The sequence below is a fragment of the Stegostoma tigrinum genome, unplaced genomic scaffold, assembly GCF_030684315.1.
Source record: "Stegostoma tigrinum isolate sSteTig4 unplaced genomic scaffold, sSteTig4.hap1 scaffold_148, whole genome shotgun sequence".
NCBI classification, from domain to species: Eukaryota; Metazoa; Chordata; class Chondrichthyes; order Orectolobiformes; family Stegostomatidae; genus Stegostoma; species Stegostoma tigrinum.
Genome location: NW_026728091.1, coordinates 158780 through 175425, shown reverse-complemented (window position 1 = coordinate 175425; position 16646 = coordinate 158780).

Sequence of the window (16646 nt, the reverse complement as noted above, 5' to 3'; positions counted from 1 at the left end):
GTGTCCATTGTTGATTATCAGTTGAAAAACAAAACCCCAACTCCTTCGCGAATGTCCCTAAGGGAAGGAAAACTGACCATGTCTGACCAAAATGTGACTCCAGACCCACAACAAAATGGTTGACTCGTAACTGTCCCTTAGCAATTGCCCAATGCAGTTATCAACGGGCACTAAATGCTGGTCCTTCCAGTGACACCCTCATTCCACGAATGAAGAAATAATAGGGTATATTTCCCTTCCCACCCTCTGCAAGCATTGCAGCAATTCGTACTGGTTTTGTAACATCATTCAAGCCCTTGCCACTCTCTAACGCTCTCACCACCTCCAGCTCCTTCAACTCTCCCTGGTCCTGTCATCTCATTGAGCCCCGACAATGTTTCCTCTTGCAACTACACTCCTCTTACAAGGAGCCCATCTGCAGTCCCTTTAACACCTACTTCCATATATGATGGCCCGTTGTCATTTGCTGAAACGCATTCCTTCACTTCAGAATTTTTTTTTTTCTTTGTTTCTTTCTTTGGTTTTCTTTGAATCCGATACTTGGTTCCCTGAGTGAGAGAGAATGGGAATTTCTTGCTGAGGTTTTGTCTGTTCCAGTGGAATGTCCATTTGTTGAATGTTTTACACCGTTCCGTGATTATTTATTCACTCGGGATGTGGGTGTTTCAAGCCGGCCAGCACTTATTTGCCACCCAAGCTGCCTTTGAACTGAGTGCCTTGCTGGGCCTTTTCAGAGGGAGTTGGGTGTCAGGCATGTTGCTCTGTGTCTGAGGTCACATGTTGGCCAGACCAGGTGAGCAGAGCAGATGTCCTTCCGTGAAGGATATCGTGGAACCAGATGGGTATTTCAGACATTGTCATTAATTTATGGATTAATAGTCTAGTGAGAGGAACACACGGCCATTGCCTGTCCCACTCGAAGCTCGTGTATCCCTGAGTACTGATACCAGTGCACCATGAATCAAAACTCCTTCTTCCTGACCATTGGGTGATCCTGACACCTTCCTGGTGATATCAGCCAGTATCTCTTCAAACAGTAACTGTCACAGTGTGGATCTAATGATTGCCGCTACAATGAGATCCTGAGCCAGCAGAATTTTCCACTCCAGAGATGTGGCAGCAGAGGCCAAGGATGGAGATGGGGATTGTCCAGATGGCTGCGGTGCTCAGCCCTCTTCCACATCTGTAGTCCTCACTGCATCAGTCTAATTTCTCAGTCTGTTTATGCTTCTGTCTTTGGCAGCTACTGAAAGTTGCTGACTGAGCAGAATTCCTGACTCCAGTCTCGTCCATCACCATGTTGAAGTCAACTGGAAAATTCAAGCGACGACGGACAGGGAGATCTGGAGCATTCGTCAGATCCTGCAGTCAGGTAAGACGCTCAGTGAGCAGAGCAGAAGGCTTAAAACATTGACCCATGAGCTGCAGTGCAGAAGGGGGCGCACAGTGTAGAAAGACCCCAGACTCAATCACAACCCTGCTGATGTTGTAGGCTTGCTCACCGAGCCAGTAGCAGGTAGACCAACATATAGGCTAGCCAAAGAACGATAACGGAAACTGAAATACTTCATGGACAACACTATCCACCCAATACACTCTTCCCAAGAATTCCTCAACATCATCAAGGACACCAGAATAGAAGAGGAGCAGATGATGATATTCTTTGATATTACAGCACGATTTACATCCATAAACACTGACCGAGCCAAAGAGACAATGGCCACTCTGCTGGATGAACCAGGATGGCAGGCGCTCCAAACTAACAGAATCAACAAGGACAGCATCCTGAAATTGCTGGATATGTGTCTCACCTCCATATATTCAAACAAATCAATGGAACACCAATGGGATCCCCGATATCAGGACAACTTGCAGAAGTGGTATGCAAAGATGAGAATGGAGAACGCTCCCCACTATCTAACCCAAACTCTGGGTCCCCTGTGGTAGATGACACCTTGATGATCACATATAGAGGACCAGAAGAAACCCACTGACAGATGAACAACATCCTCACTAGAATAAAATTCATAAAAGAAGAGGACAATAACCCTTCCTCAGCTATGGTGGAATGTAAGAGCAACAGGGAACTCCAGATCATTGTGTACAGAATGTGTACAGCCCATACGCACCAGATATTTTATCACACCAGCAACTATCCACCAATACCTGTAAACGGAGGTACATCAGGACATAATTCAAACGAGCCACAACACACTGCAGCAACCTGGAACTGCTCATAGCAGACGTGGAGCACTTATACGGAGTTTTTAAAGGAAATGGATACCCAAAAGGCACAATCCACTGTTACCCACAGGACAGACCACAACAATAAGGCACAATACAGCCAGACACACCAGTCATCCTACTGCAAATCAGAGACCTATCAGCGGTGACCACAAGACTATTCAGATCCTGAGGTATCAGGCTCGCCCACAAACCAACAACCACCTACGACTGCTCTTGACAAATGTCTGGGATCCCACACCCAAAACCAATACGAAATACCATGCAAGGACAGTGAGAAACATTATGCAGGCCAAACTGGAAGAAAACTGACAACAGGGATGCACAAATACCAACTATCCACCAAGAGACATGACCAGTTCTCACTGATTTCAGGACACACTGACAAAGAAGGACACCAATTTGACTGGGACAACACATCCACAATCGTACAAAGCAAACAGAGACATGCTAGGGAATTCCTGGAGGCCTGGTATTCCAACTGGAAATCCATCAACAAATAGATTGATCTGGACCCGATATACAAACCACCGGAAAACAAAACCGGAAGTGATGCCAACCACCCCAGCAAACCGAGGCACATAAATAACAAGTGGGACAGAACACCAGCCCTTCACTGGAGGCACACTGACAACGTTACCGAGCAGGGTGATGAAACATCTGCAATCAAACACACTGTCTCAGCGAGCAAGTCTAAAACATCATCCACAACCTGAGCTGCAAATCTTCTCAAAAACTTCACCACCCTACTTTCAGCTCTGTTTTACTGAACTTTCCAAGGACTGCATCGGAAGTCCATAATTCTCAATCCAGGCCTGTGCTGTCTTCGTGAGGATAAGAACAGCAGAGTTAAAAGCGGGCCTCTCTCAAGACAGTGGCATTGAACCCTGGGATGTTTCCGTTCCGTGTTCTCTCTCTAACAGTCAGTCATACAGCAAGTCTACAGATCCTTTGTTGCAACTCATCGTCATCAGTGCGTTGAATCCTTCTTACTGCTTGAACATTAGGTATCTCTGGCTCCTCCAGTCCTCGCTAAAATCCCTCTGTGTATTTAAAACCTCTGCCAATTCTGACTCCCCTTCCCATCTTTGCAAATTGCTCCAGTCTTGACAATGTGTCCAATCCTGGTATTGTCCTCCTCCTCAAGTCATTACAATAATTTTGACACTTGTCATCTTATCCACTACTTACAGTCCACCATGTCTCTGTGATATCCTCCAGCCCCGACTCACCTCCCCATCTGGACATACATCATCCTCATGCCCCTGCAACACATGATATCACTGTAACTTGCTCCAGTCCCAAGAACACTCCTGCCTCCCGTAACACAGCACCACATGACCTCTGACAATTGACCATTCCTACAGACCTCCCTATCTCTCTAAATTTCTCCAGTCTGATAGCTGTTCCTGCCTGTGTAAACTGCTCGAATATATTGCATTCTGAAGCCATTTTAATCCTCCTCATGTTTGCAACCTCGTTCAGTGTGCAATCTCTCCTATCGCTACAATGCTCCTCATTCTCCATCCTTCAGGCATTAATTAGCCTTCCTAACTCTTTAACCTCTTGAAGCCACTAAAATCATCCATGTACCTGTAAAATCCTCTTGATTGCCTTATCTAACTCCAGCCCCGACACCTCTCTTTCTTTCTCTAACGTCCTTCAGTCTGAAGATCCATGCGAACTGTCACCTCATCCAGTGTCTACAATACTTTGTATTACTAACTTCATCCAATTGCAAAAACCATCCTGAACTCTGTAACCTGCAACATGTGAATCCCTCCCTATCTCTGGAATTGGTTGCAGCCCCCATAGCCCTTCACATTACTGGAACCTTCTTTTGTTCTTGTAACCTTATCCCATTCCAAACCTCAACTTATCTGTATCCTCCTCCTGTTCCTATAACCCTTGTGAACTTCTAGATCTTGTCCAAACTCTGTAATGCTCTGTATGTTGCATCATCATCCAAAGCTGTCAACTGTCTTTCTCTCTCAAACCTTATCTAGTTCCTGCTCATCGCCCTCTCTCTGTCAAGTCCCTCGGTCTCCAAAGTGCTACTTGCAAATGTAAACTTCTGCTGTCTAAACAAAGGGCCGTATGACTGTCACCTCCTTTTTGCCACTGAAATTCTCCGTGTATGTTACCTTCTCCATTCGTTATAGCATTCCCTTTCACAGTTACCTCCTCCAGCCCTGAGAACCATTCCTGTCTGTGTAAACTCATATTGCCTGTACAAACCTCTCTCGTACTGTAACCTCCACAGATCCTCTCTGTCAATTATGCCAATTGATCACAATCAGTGCCCCCCATCCTTAAAACACGAACCGTCTTTGTAACCTCTTCCCCACCCTACAACCCTCCCTTTGTCTGTAATCCCCTCTAGACCGTGTAATCCTTGCATTTCTTCCATTCAGGAGAAACCTCTCTGCCTTGATAACTTTTTTCATCCCCCGAACCCCTCACTATTGATGTAACCATCCCCCATCACCACAAACTCACTATCACCATCACCTCTTGCAGCTCCTCCCTATCTCTGTACACCATCAAGTCTCTACTAACCTTGCTATCATGTCGTTTCATCACTACAACCCTCACAATCACAATAAACTCAACACACTCATCAGTGACAACACATTCCATCTTCCTCCACTCCTCCTTGTGCAAGTAATCTCCTGAGTCGTTCAAAACCTTTGTCTGTTATCTCTTTCAAAAACAAAGAAGATAATTACTTTTATTACCAAGAAAAGCTTCTACCATCCTCCCTGTCACAGTAACCTCCTCTAACCCCTACATACCTCTAGTTTTGTCACCTCTTTCAGCCTGTACACTTCTGTGTAACATTGTAATCTTCTCCAGGCTGAATGACTCTCCCTGTGTCTTTAACTTCGATAGTGCTCCACAGCTCTCTTTATCTCTGTAACTTCCTCCACTCACTCCAACACTCCCTATCATTGTAGATTGCTCCAGTCATGACAGTTTCCGTATGGGGAGAAAGCAGGAAGAGGGAACTGAGCTAAATGATCAGTCGTGATCTGATTGAAGAGTGGAGCAGGCCCATGGGGCTGAATAGCCTACATCTAACCTTTTTTCCTATGTTTCAGCGTAACACTGCCTCTCTCCATAACCACCTCTGGCTCCTACTATCCTCCCTATCTGTGTAACTTACACAGCCTCTTATCACTGGAACTTTGTTAGACTGCAGAATATTGCCTGTCTCTCAAACCTGCTCCAGTACCTGCAGTACTCATGGTCTGTTTCCTCCTGCAGCCCAATAGCCTTCCATGTTTTCTTTACCTTTAGCTGCTGGAATTCTCCCTATTGTGTAACATTATATCCTCCAGTGTCCCGACCTCCGTGTGCTCCTCCAATCCCTGTAGCCACCCCTGCCTCTGTGACCTTGTCCCACACCCTCATACTTCTGACAACATTGAAACTTTCCCTATCTCTGTTACCGTTTCCTGCTCCTTTAAACCTGTCTGTATGATGCTGTGTAGCTCATCAGCCCACCCTGTGTATGCAATCTGAACCAGCCTCTGTTGCCCTCCTTTATATCTGTAAACTCCTCATTTTCCTGCAAACGTCTATCTCCAGTAAATTCCTCCAGCCCCTGTCTCACTCCCCATCTGTCAGGCCTCCTCCAGTCCCTGCAGACTCTGTAGCCCACAGTTTTTCTAACCTCCTTCAGGCCCAATAAATCTCCCTACACTCTGTACACTTTTTGTAGCCGTTGCAAGTTCCATTTCGCTGTTTGCTCCTCCCCTGCCTAGAGCCCTGCCATTCTTTGTAAACCAGCATCTCAAACACTGTCTCTTTGTGTAATGCTGCAATGTGTTCCCTATTACTGTAGCTTAAAAATGCCCCCCTCTCTGTAGATAGCTCTTCCACCCCTGTCAATGCAAATTTCACCCACCCCTACAACCCTCCGTGTCTCAGGAACCTATCCAGTTTGTTCAATGCTACTTTATCTGTATAACTGTCTCCAGCCCCTATTGCTGTTTCTGTCTCTTTGAAGACACTTTTGGACTCCAGCCTTCCCATCTATCTAAATTCCAGAAGCTAAGTATTGCTTCATCTGTACATTTCTTCAGTCGCTATAAGCGTCCATTTCTGTTTTGGATCCTATTTTCTGTGTACAATGCACCATTCCATAAAACATTCCCTGTTAGTGTAAAGCACCACCATCCTATAAGCATCCTTATCCCTGCAAACTGCTCCAGCCCTCCTAACTTCCCTCCCTCTATGAACTCATGCAGCCCCTACATCTCTTTGTCTTGATGTGACCTCCTCTTAGTTCTAAGGTCCTGTCTACCTATGACATCTCGTCCACTTAGCACAGCCTTCCCAAACTTGACATGTATTGACGTCTGTGTAGTCTCCTCTACTCCTGACAACCATTTCTATTTATATTACTGCATTCAGATCACATGCTTTTTAGCTCCCTGAAACCCCTTCCTGTGATTGCAACCCTCCGTATTTATGTAAAATTCTCATGTGCACAAAATCATCCCGATCTCAATCACCTCCATTTACCTCTGGTGCTGTTCTGGGGATGTTTCAGAGATAGGAAGGTTATAGAACCTGGACATGTTCCAGAGAAAGGGACATTTGCAGACATGGGAGAATAGTGCAAATGTAGGAAAAGGTGGGATCCTGCAGAATGTTAGAGATCGGGGAATGTATATTACCTGTAGGACGGTACCGAGGTAGAAAGGGTGTGGAGTGAGAAGGAGGTTACTTTTTGTATCATGGATTTTCCTGATTGCATCATGAAATTGTAAAACAAAATAGTTTGTATCTGCAAATGCAATTGTGAGATCTTGCTGAGCTGATATTGAGGCTCATTACTTGAATGTCTGAGCACTGCCTCAGATTCCCAGGCTGGGAGATGTGAGCTCTGATGTGAATCTATTTGCCCAGTCTGTCTGTGTATCTGACACTCATCTGCTACAGCTCTGGTCAGAAAGCACTCTCCATGCATCAGGTGATACCCACATCTACATGACTGGTCAGAACTCCCCTCATCAACGCATTCATTTGGACTTTTTTTGATGTTACTTTGAAGTAGCAGTTTTGTGAGCTACAAGAATTGTTCTCCAATGGGACAGAATGAAAAATGTAGTCTAAAGTTTTGGCAAAGATCAATAGCTCGGGTTGTGGATAAGACTGTTGACTTGCTCACTGAGCTGGCTTATATTTGTTCAGGAGTTTTGTCACCGTGCCTGGAGACAGCCTTTGAAGCAATGTTATTCTACTGTGCTGGGAATTTATGCTGTCCAGTCCATTATGGTGAGTACTGTCATTTCCAGTTTTGATCTGTATGGGTTTGTAAATAGGGTCCAATTCTATAAATTTGTTGATTTGAAGTATGGATGGAGAATCATGCCTCCGGGAATTTCCATGCATGCCTGTGTTTGACGTGGGCTACTGTGGCCACTTAGCCTCAGTTAAATTGACGGCCTTCATTGTCTGAATGCACAGATATTAAGGAGAATTCATTGTGCCATTTTGCTGCTAGCTGATGTTCACATATTCTGATGGCTAATTTCCTTTCTGTCTGTCCAATGCCATGTTTTCTGGTAGTTGTGGCATGGTATTACGTTTTCGAATAGACAACAAGACTGGATGTAAGTTTGCTCACTGAGCTGGAAGGTTCATTTTCACACGTTTCGTCGCTTTTTTTGAATTTAAAAAAATATACTTTATTCATAAGATGCACAAAATAAAACATATTTATACACCTACCCAGTCATGTAAGCCGCTCCGGATTACCTAGGGGGTACGTACACCAACTAAAGGAAAAAAACAAAACAAAGAAGACAAAAAAAGCAAAGAAAATACCCCGGCAGTCGTCTCCCCGCACAGTCCGCATTGGGACCCTGACCAGTTGGGGAAGGGGCCAGCTGGGCCCAGTGACCAGATAGGGTCCAAGATAATAAAATGTGAGGCTGGATGAACACAGCAGGCCGAGCAGCATGTCAGGAACACAAAAGCTGACGTTTCGGGCCTAGACCCTTCTAGTGGGGGGGTCTAGGCCCGAAACGTCAGCTTTTGTGTTCCTGAGATGCTGCTCGGCCTGCTGTGTTCATCCAGCCTCACATTTTATTATCTTGGATTCTCCAGCATCTGCAGTTCCCATTATCTCTGATACCAGATAGGGCCTTTTTTTTTCTATTCTGGACAAGGGGTTTCATACGGTGGTCTTTCCCCACCGCACCTTGGCGGCGGCTGCCCCAAGCTTTAGCGCGTCTCTTAGCACGTAGTCCTGGACCTTGGAGTGCGCCACTTTGCAAAACGCGGTCGGGGTCAGTTCTTTCAGCTGGCAGACCAGAAAGTTGTGGGCAGACCAAACAGCGTCTTTCACCGTATTGATGGTCCTCCAGGCGCGGTTGATGTTGGTTTCGGTGTGCCTCACGGGAAACAGCCTGTGGAGCACGGAGTCACGCGTCACGGAGCTGCTCGGGACAAACCTTGTCAAATATCACTGCATCCACCTCCAGACCTCCTGTGCAGAGGCACACTCCAGAAGGAGGTGATCAACAGTCTCGTCAACCCCGCAGCCACCTCGAGGGCAGCGTGCGGTGGCGCAGAGATTCCGGGCATGCATAAAGGATCTCCCTGGCAGAACCCCTCTCACTGCCAGCCAAGCAATGTCCTTATGTTTGTTTGAAAGTTCTGGCGATGAGGCATTCTGCCAAACGACTTCGGCCGTCTGCATGTGGAACCACACGACGGGATCCACCCTCTCCTTTTCCCGAAGGGTTTCGAGGTTACTATGTGCTGACCACTGCCTGACGGCCTTGTGGTCAAAGGTGTTTCCCTTCAAAAATTTCTCCACGAAGGACAGGTGGTACGGGACGGTCCAACGACTTGGAGCGTTCTGCGGCAACGAGGCCAAGCCCATCCTTCGCAACACCGAGTACAGGTAGAACCTCAGTAAGTAGTGCCACTTGGTGTTTGCGTCCTGAGGATCTACGCACAGCTTGATGCAGCCGCACACACAGATAGCCATCAGGGCGAGGGTGGCATTCGGTACGCCCTTTCTCCCATTTTCTAGGACTTTGCACATGGTGTCCCTGTGGACCCGGTCAATCCTCGACCCCCAAATGAAGTGGAAGATGGCCCGGGTGACTGCAGCGGTGCAGGTCCAGGGAATAGGCCAGGCCTGCGCCACATACAACAGTACCGAAAGCCCCTCGCACCTGACAACCAGGTTCTTACCCGTGATGCAGAGGGACCGGAGCGTCCAACTGCCCAGCTTCTGCTTCAGTTTGGTGATACGCTCCTCCCAAGTCTTAGTGCACGCCCCAGCTCCACCGAACCAAACATCCAGCACCTTCAGGTAGTCTGTCCTGACGGTGAGGGGGATGAAGTTCCCAAAGAACATGGCCTCGCTCTTACCCCTATTGACTTGGGCACCCAAAGCCAGTTCAAACTGGCCACAGATGTCCAACAGCCTACTCACCGACCGACGATTGGTGCAGAAGCCGGCAACATCGTCCATGTACAGGGAGGTCCTGACCTGAAGGCCTCCGCTGCCTGGGATAGTCACGAACTTCAGGCTCACGTCCTTCTTGATGGATGCGGCGATGGGCTCCACACAGCACACAAACAAGGCAGGAGAGAGGGGGCAGCCCTGCCTGACTCCAGATCTGACGGGAAAACTGTCCGATTCCCACCTGTTCATCGAGACTGCGCTAACAATGTTGGTGTAGAGCAGCCGGATCCTGTTGTGGATACCCTCCCCGAACCCCAATTTGGCGAGACGTCCCTCATGTAAGCATGAGAGACCCCGTCAAAGTCCTTCTCCTGGTCCAGGTTGACGAGGCAGGTGTCCACCCGCCTGTCCTGCACGTAGGCGATCGTATCCCTGATGAGCACGAGGCTCCCAGCGAGCTTCCTGCCTGGCACAGCACAGGTTTGGTCAGGGGCAATCAGCGACTCCAGGACAGACCTGCCCTGGTTGGCTATGACCTTGGCCATGATTTTGTCGTCCACGTTCAATAGTGAAATGGGACGCAAATTCTTAATTTCTTCCCTCTTCCCCCTTCCCCTTGTAAATGAGGGTGATGATGCCCTTCCTCATGGACTTGCACATTTCCCCTGCCCGAAGCACTCTGTCGTACACCTCCAGCAGTTCCTGACCGACTAGGTCCCACAGAGCGGAATACAGCTCAACCGGTAAGCCTTCGCTCCTGGGAGTCTTATTTCTCTCAACGGACTTGAGTGCTCTGGTCAGCTCGTTCAGGGATATTGGCCGGCCCAGCCACTCCCTCGTGCCATCGTCTAAGACCTCCGTGATAGACGACAGGAACGACTCGGAGGCCATGCTGTCCGTGGGCTTCGTGTTGTACAGTCCGGCATAGAAGAATCTGCTGATCCTCAAAATGTGGGGCCGAGACGACATCACCGAGCCGTCGTCCTCCTTCAGCCGGCTAAGCACAGAGCTCTCTTTGTGCACCTTCTGAAAGAAGAAACGCGAACACGTCTCAGCCTGCTCCACGGAGTGGACCCTGGACCGCAAGATAATCTTGGAGGCCTCTGCGGCGAAGAGCGAGGCTTGCTGGCCCCTCACCTCGCGGAGGTCCTCTGTGAAATCGACCCCCATTGACTGCAGGAGGAGCAGGTTCTGCATCCTTTTCTGGAGTCATGACAGATTTCCCCACCTCTCTCTCGCCTTCCGAACGCCCTTGAGGACAAAGAACCTCTTGATGTTCTCCTTCACCGTCTCCCACCAGTCGCCCAGAGACTCGGAGGGGTTTCACAGTTCTCCAACCAGCGTACTCCCTCTTAAGCTCCTTGAAGTTCTCTGTGGTCAACAGAGTCGTGTTGAGGTTCCACGTCCCCTTGCCGGCCTGCTGGTCGTCCTGTAAGTGACAGTCGGCCAGCAGGAGGCAGTGGTCAGAGAAGAACACCGGCTCGACGCCGGTGGACCTGACTGAGAGCGCCCGCGACACAAACAGGATGTCTATCCTTGAGCTGATAGACCCGTCTGGCCGCGACCAGGTGCATCTCCACTGCACTCCGTCTGCACGGGTGCTGAAGACATTGATCAACTTGGCGTCCTTCACCGTGCCCACCAGGAATCTGGATGTGACGTCTGGTTGACTTCCCCCCCACCTACTGTCCCCATGCCGGATGTTCCATCTGCATCGATGATGCAGTTGAAGTCTCCGCCTAGGATGACCGGCCTGGACGTAGCCAGCAGGGGTGGAAGCCGCTGCAGGACGGCCAACCGCTCACTCCGCTGGGGTGTACACCTTGATCAGCCTCAGGGGAGCGTTCCTGTAGGTGACATCAGCCACTAGGAGGCACCCCCGCCACCACCTCCTGAACTTGAGAGATGATGAGTTTGTGCCCCCGCAGCAGAATAGCCAGGCCCAAGGAGCAACAGTCGCTTCCCCCCCCCCCCCCCCCGACCAGATCAAAGGCCCACAGGTCCAGGCACCCGACCACTTCCTGTACCTGCTGAGCTGCGGTATCCCGTACTCCTGCAGAAACAGGAGGTCTGCCTTGACGGTGGTCAGGTAGGCCGACGTGGACACACATCTTGAGGTGGACTTGACCCTGCGCACATTAATGCTCACAACTCGTACCCGCAGTGACCGCAGTACCCTCCCCGATTCCAAGGTCCAGCCCCTCCATCTGTCCCTTCATGCCCATTGCCCGGGCTAACTGCTGGACGCTCTCCGGGTTCAGGAAACCGTCCGTGCTGCCTTCCGGGTGGCATCCCCCCGTCGGGGGTATGGAGTCAGGAGAGTCCAGCTCTGGGTCAGGCTGGGGACACACTGCTTCCTGCTTCCTGCCTGAAGGTTCAGGGGGGCCTCCAGGGCCAAAGCAGCGCGTGGCTGGGTGTCGGTGGGAGTCTCAGGGCGCCTCCCATCACCTGGAAGCGGTGTGCTGCTTTCCTTCTCCCTTGAGATCTTTAGCTTCTGCTTTGGGCGGGCCCCCTCCGAATCTTTCCCCCCCCTGTAGCTGCCTCTTCCTGCCTGATGGCTGCGGTGCCGGGGCCCACCAGCACACCTTCCTCCTCACTTTCCGGACCGTCGTCCACTCCCTTGGGTCACCTGTCGCCTCCTCCATCGACTCTGGGTTGTCCGGGGGGAGCGGAGCCTGCAGAGGCGCTTTGCTGGCCTCGGGTCCATCCTGTGGGGCTGGGCCCGCCTGCACGACCTGGCTGTCCTGCACACTAGCGGGGTCCTTGCAGGGGCCTGGTGCCTTCCCCTCCTCCGGGGGGGCTCGCCCCGCATTGCCCCTGCTGGCGACCTGGGCATAGGTGTTCCCCTGATGCGGGCATGCCCTATAGATGTGGCCCGCTTCCCCGCAAAGGTTGCAGCTTTTTTCTTGTGGGCAATCGTTTGCCAAGTGTCCCTCCTCCCTGCAGATGGTGGCTTTGCAGTCGGCCGCCACGTGACCTGACCTACCAAAGGCCTGGCACACTTTAGGTTGCCCTGTGTAGGTCAGGTAGCCTTTGCTCCCACCGATCGCGACGCTGGATGGTGGGTGTATGATGTTCCCGGCCATGTCCTTCCTCAGCGTCACCTTGACCTGCCTCTTACTGGTCCAGATCCCGAAGGGTCCATGATGTTGGTTCTTTCCCCTTCCACCTTCACGTACCTTCCGAGGAAGGTCAGGAGATCAACTGCTGGCACATGCGGGTTGTACATGTGTACAGTCAGCATACGGCTCCTCTGCACTGACATCACGAACAGCGGGACAGTGGTCAGTACTGAGAGGGGCCCTTACCTCCTTTCTGCTTGAAAAACTCCAGGAAGCGCTCGCAAAGCTTGGCACTCCTGAAGGTTACATCATATAAACCTCCTCCAGGGAAATACTGCAGGCAGTAAATGTCCACAGCAGTGAACCCACAACAGTCCAACAGGACCCTTTTCATGAAGAAGTTGCAGTCCACAGGTGCACCTTCATCCACCTTCTTCACGGAAACACGGATTGTGTTCTGGACCCCCTGACCCAGGGCACGAGCACTCGTCGCAGCCATCGTTGCAGGTTGGCTGCTCCCCTGACCCAGCGCTAGGCTGAATCCAGCATTAAGATCCACCGGTTGCAAGGGTGCACAGCCAACCCGACGTCTTCCTTCCACCTCCAACACGGTCACACTGTCCTCCTCTCGGTCCACAAAAGAATGGGTCTTTATTTTTACCGGATGTAAGCTGGTTCACTGAGCTGGAAGGTTTGTTCCCAGACGTTTTGTCGCCATTCTAGTTAACATGATCAGTGGGCCTCGGGTGAAGCCCCCGTGTCATGTCCCGCTTTCTATTTATATGTTCAGGCTTCCTTGGGTTGGTGATGTCATTTCCTGTGTTTTTTCTCAGGGGATGGTAGACTGATTTTGGAGCCAATGTGTTTGTTTGATGGAATTTATTCCGGTTGGAATGCCATGCTTCTAGGAATTCTCGTGCATGTCTCTGTTGGGCTTGTCTTGGGATGGATGTGTTGTCCCAATCAAAGTGGTGTCCTTCCTCATCTGTATGTAAGGATACGAGTGATAGTGGGTCATGTCGTTTTGTGGCAAGTTGATGTTCATGTATCCTGGTGGCTGGCTTTCTGCCTGTTTGTCCAATGTGGTGTTTGTCACAGTTCTTGCAAGAAAAAACCTGGCCAAAGAAACACTGACTGCAGTATTATGAGAAGAACAGAAGACACATACACCAGACACCACCAACCTCATCAGCAAGGACAACATCAGCAAGCTAGTGGACCTATGCCTCACCACCCACTTCACTTTCAATAACAAAACCTACAGACAAACCAACGGTACACCCATGGGATCTCCGATATCAGGGTTCTTAGCAGAGGCAGTAATGCAGAGACTCGAACAAACAGCTCTGCCAATCAGCCAACCCAAACTTTGGGTCTGCTACGTGGATGACACCTTTGTCATCACTAAACGAAACAAATCAGAGGAAACCTTCAAGACCATCAATAATACCCTTACTGGCATAGCATTCACAAAAGAGGAGGAAAACAACAGCAAACTGCCATTCCTAGATGTCACAGTAGAGCGAACAGCCAATGGGGAACTTCAAACCAGCGTCTACAGGAAAACAACACACACGGACCAAATACTGAAATACAGGAGCAACCATCCCAACACCCACAAACGAAGCTGCATTAGAACATTATTCCAACGAGCCACTGCACACTGTGCAGCACAGAGGAACTACGAAGAGCAGAAGAAAATCACCTATACAGCGTATTCAAAAAGAACGGGTACCCAATGAACACCGTCCGCCGATTTCTCAGCAACAAACCCAAACAAACAGACAAAACAGGCTCAGAAACCATAACCACGCTCCCCTACATTAAAGACATTTCTGAAATGACTGCCAGACTACTCGGACCTCTTGGCATCAGGGTAGCCCACAAACCCACCAACACACTAAAACAGCAACTAATGAACTTAAAAGACCCTAGACAGACAACGAGCAAAACGAATGTCATTTACAAAATACCTTGCAAGAACTGTGACAAGCACTACATTGGACAAATGGGCAAAACGCGAGCCACCAGGATACATGCTGCAAAAAGAAAATCGGAGATGGCAAAACCGATCTGCAGCGAAAGTGATCACACATGAAAACGCAAAAGCAGATCACTAAGCAAAGACACAATCTTTTCGGTCGCGTTCCCTGGTGGACTAGTGGTTAGCATTTGGCACTTTCGCCGCTGCGGCCTGAGACCAATTTCCCCGTAAGGGAATGGAAGCTCTGTAGTACTACTCTATGTTGGTGATAGCGCTTCTGACTGATTTTTCAGGAGCTGACACCCGATCTGTTTTGTCCCAAAAGTTATCATTTAAGATAAAAAATCTGACAATCTGACACAAAAACAGTAACCCAAAGAGAAACTCAGCAAGCATGGTAATATCTGCAGAGGGAAACATTTCGGATCCACTGACCATTCGTCACTGCCAGGTTAACTGTGTTTCTATCGTAATATGCTGGGAGACATTGTTAACTTTATCTTTTGAATCATTTATTTATCAAAATCACACTTGCTCCTTAGCTTACCAGCATTAACTTTTGAACTTTAAAGGGACTTGAACAGCACTAATGCTCCTTCTGTTGCCCTGAGGTAATGCGATCCTCTGTTTTTTTTTTTCTTTTCTGTCAGCAGCCATGTGAAGTGGAGAATTGGTCCTTCCAGTGTCTACCCCAGTAAGCTTCTACTTATCTCTCTTTGTCTCTGTGTATCCACCTGGCCGTCTTTCACATTATCTAACAGTCCATCTGTATATACCCCTCATTTCCTGTTTATGCTCTGTGTAAAGTCTGACATTCGGAGACACTCTGAGAATGGGATGTTTTGTACTGGACTTACATTCCTCAGATAATGTGTCTTTTGTTATGGCTGAGGTAAGGAGACATTTCTTGTCTCAAAAGATTATGAATCTCCAGAATTTAAATTGGAATTCCTAATCCACCAGGAAAAAAAAAACAATGTCACAATTATAGGATTATAGCGATTGTCTTTACTGTTGGTGTAAAATGTTTGATTGATGACACCAGAGAATGAGAGGGATTGGCTTGTGGTCTCTGTGCTAAGACCACCACATTCCTGGTAAGGGTGCAGTTTATCCTGCCTCACCTCGTTACTCCTGCCAAACTGTGAATGAAGGGATGAGAATACAAGTAAAGGTGAAGCAGAAGTGCTTGTGGAAGAGCAGAAAGGAACTTTATGATGAATCCAGCAGTAAAAGAGACCCTGAAGCAGACTCGTGATGTCAAATGTGTTTTCTTTGCCAGTAAAACTCACTCACCGTCACTGCTTCAATTCAATGGTCCCTGCTTTGTGAGGCGGTATCTTTGCTGGTTGTTCACACTGTGAATGTTACCATTGTTGCTCATGTTCATGCTAACTCCACAACTCTAATGCATGTAAGCATCACACATAAACTGGAGATTGGAGCTGAAAACCGAGAGACCTCCAGCTGTGCAACAAGACTGGCTCCCTGCATTAGGAGCTTCGGCAAAGCTTCATGCCAATAGCTTCGGTTTTGCAAATAGCCAGTGCATTCAGTTATTGAGAGAAAGATTGGCGTTTCAAGGCTACCCAAGAGCCCAGCTTCTTTTATTTTGCTACCCTGTGATGTTGCCGGTGATACAGAAAATCGTCAATCGGGATTATGCCTTCAGGAGATAGCTTCGAAACTTTGTCAGCTCCACTGTTTTCTAGTCAGACCTCCAGACATCCAGGTTTCAAAGAGTTATTCTCAACATTGTGATCCGACAATAAACCAACTATGTACCTGCATTTAGTTAATTGAAGTTTATGAAGAGATTGGAATCAAACAAACCCATCAACGATTGTGTCTTCCCCAGCTCCACGCTCAGTGAGACAGGGACAAGCAGCAGGATTTTGTCATCACACTGTCCATGGCCACT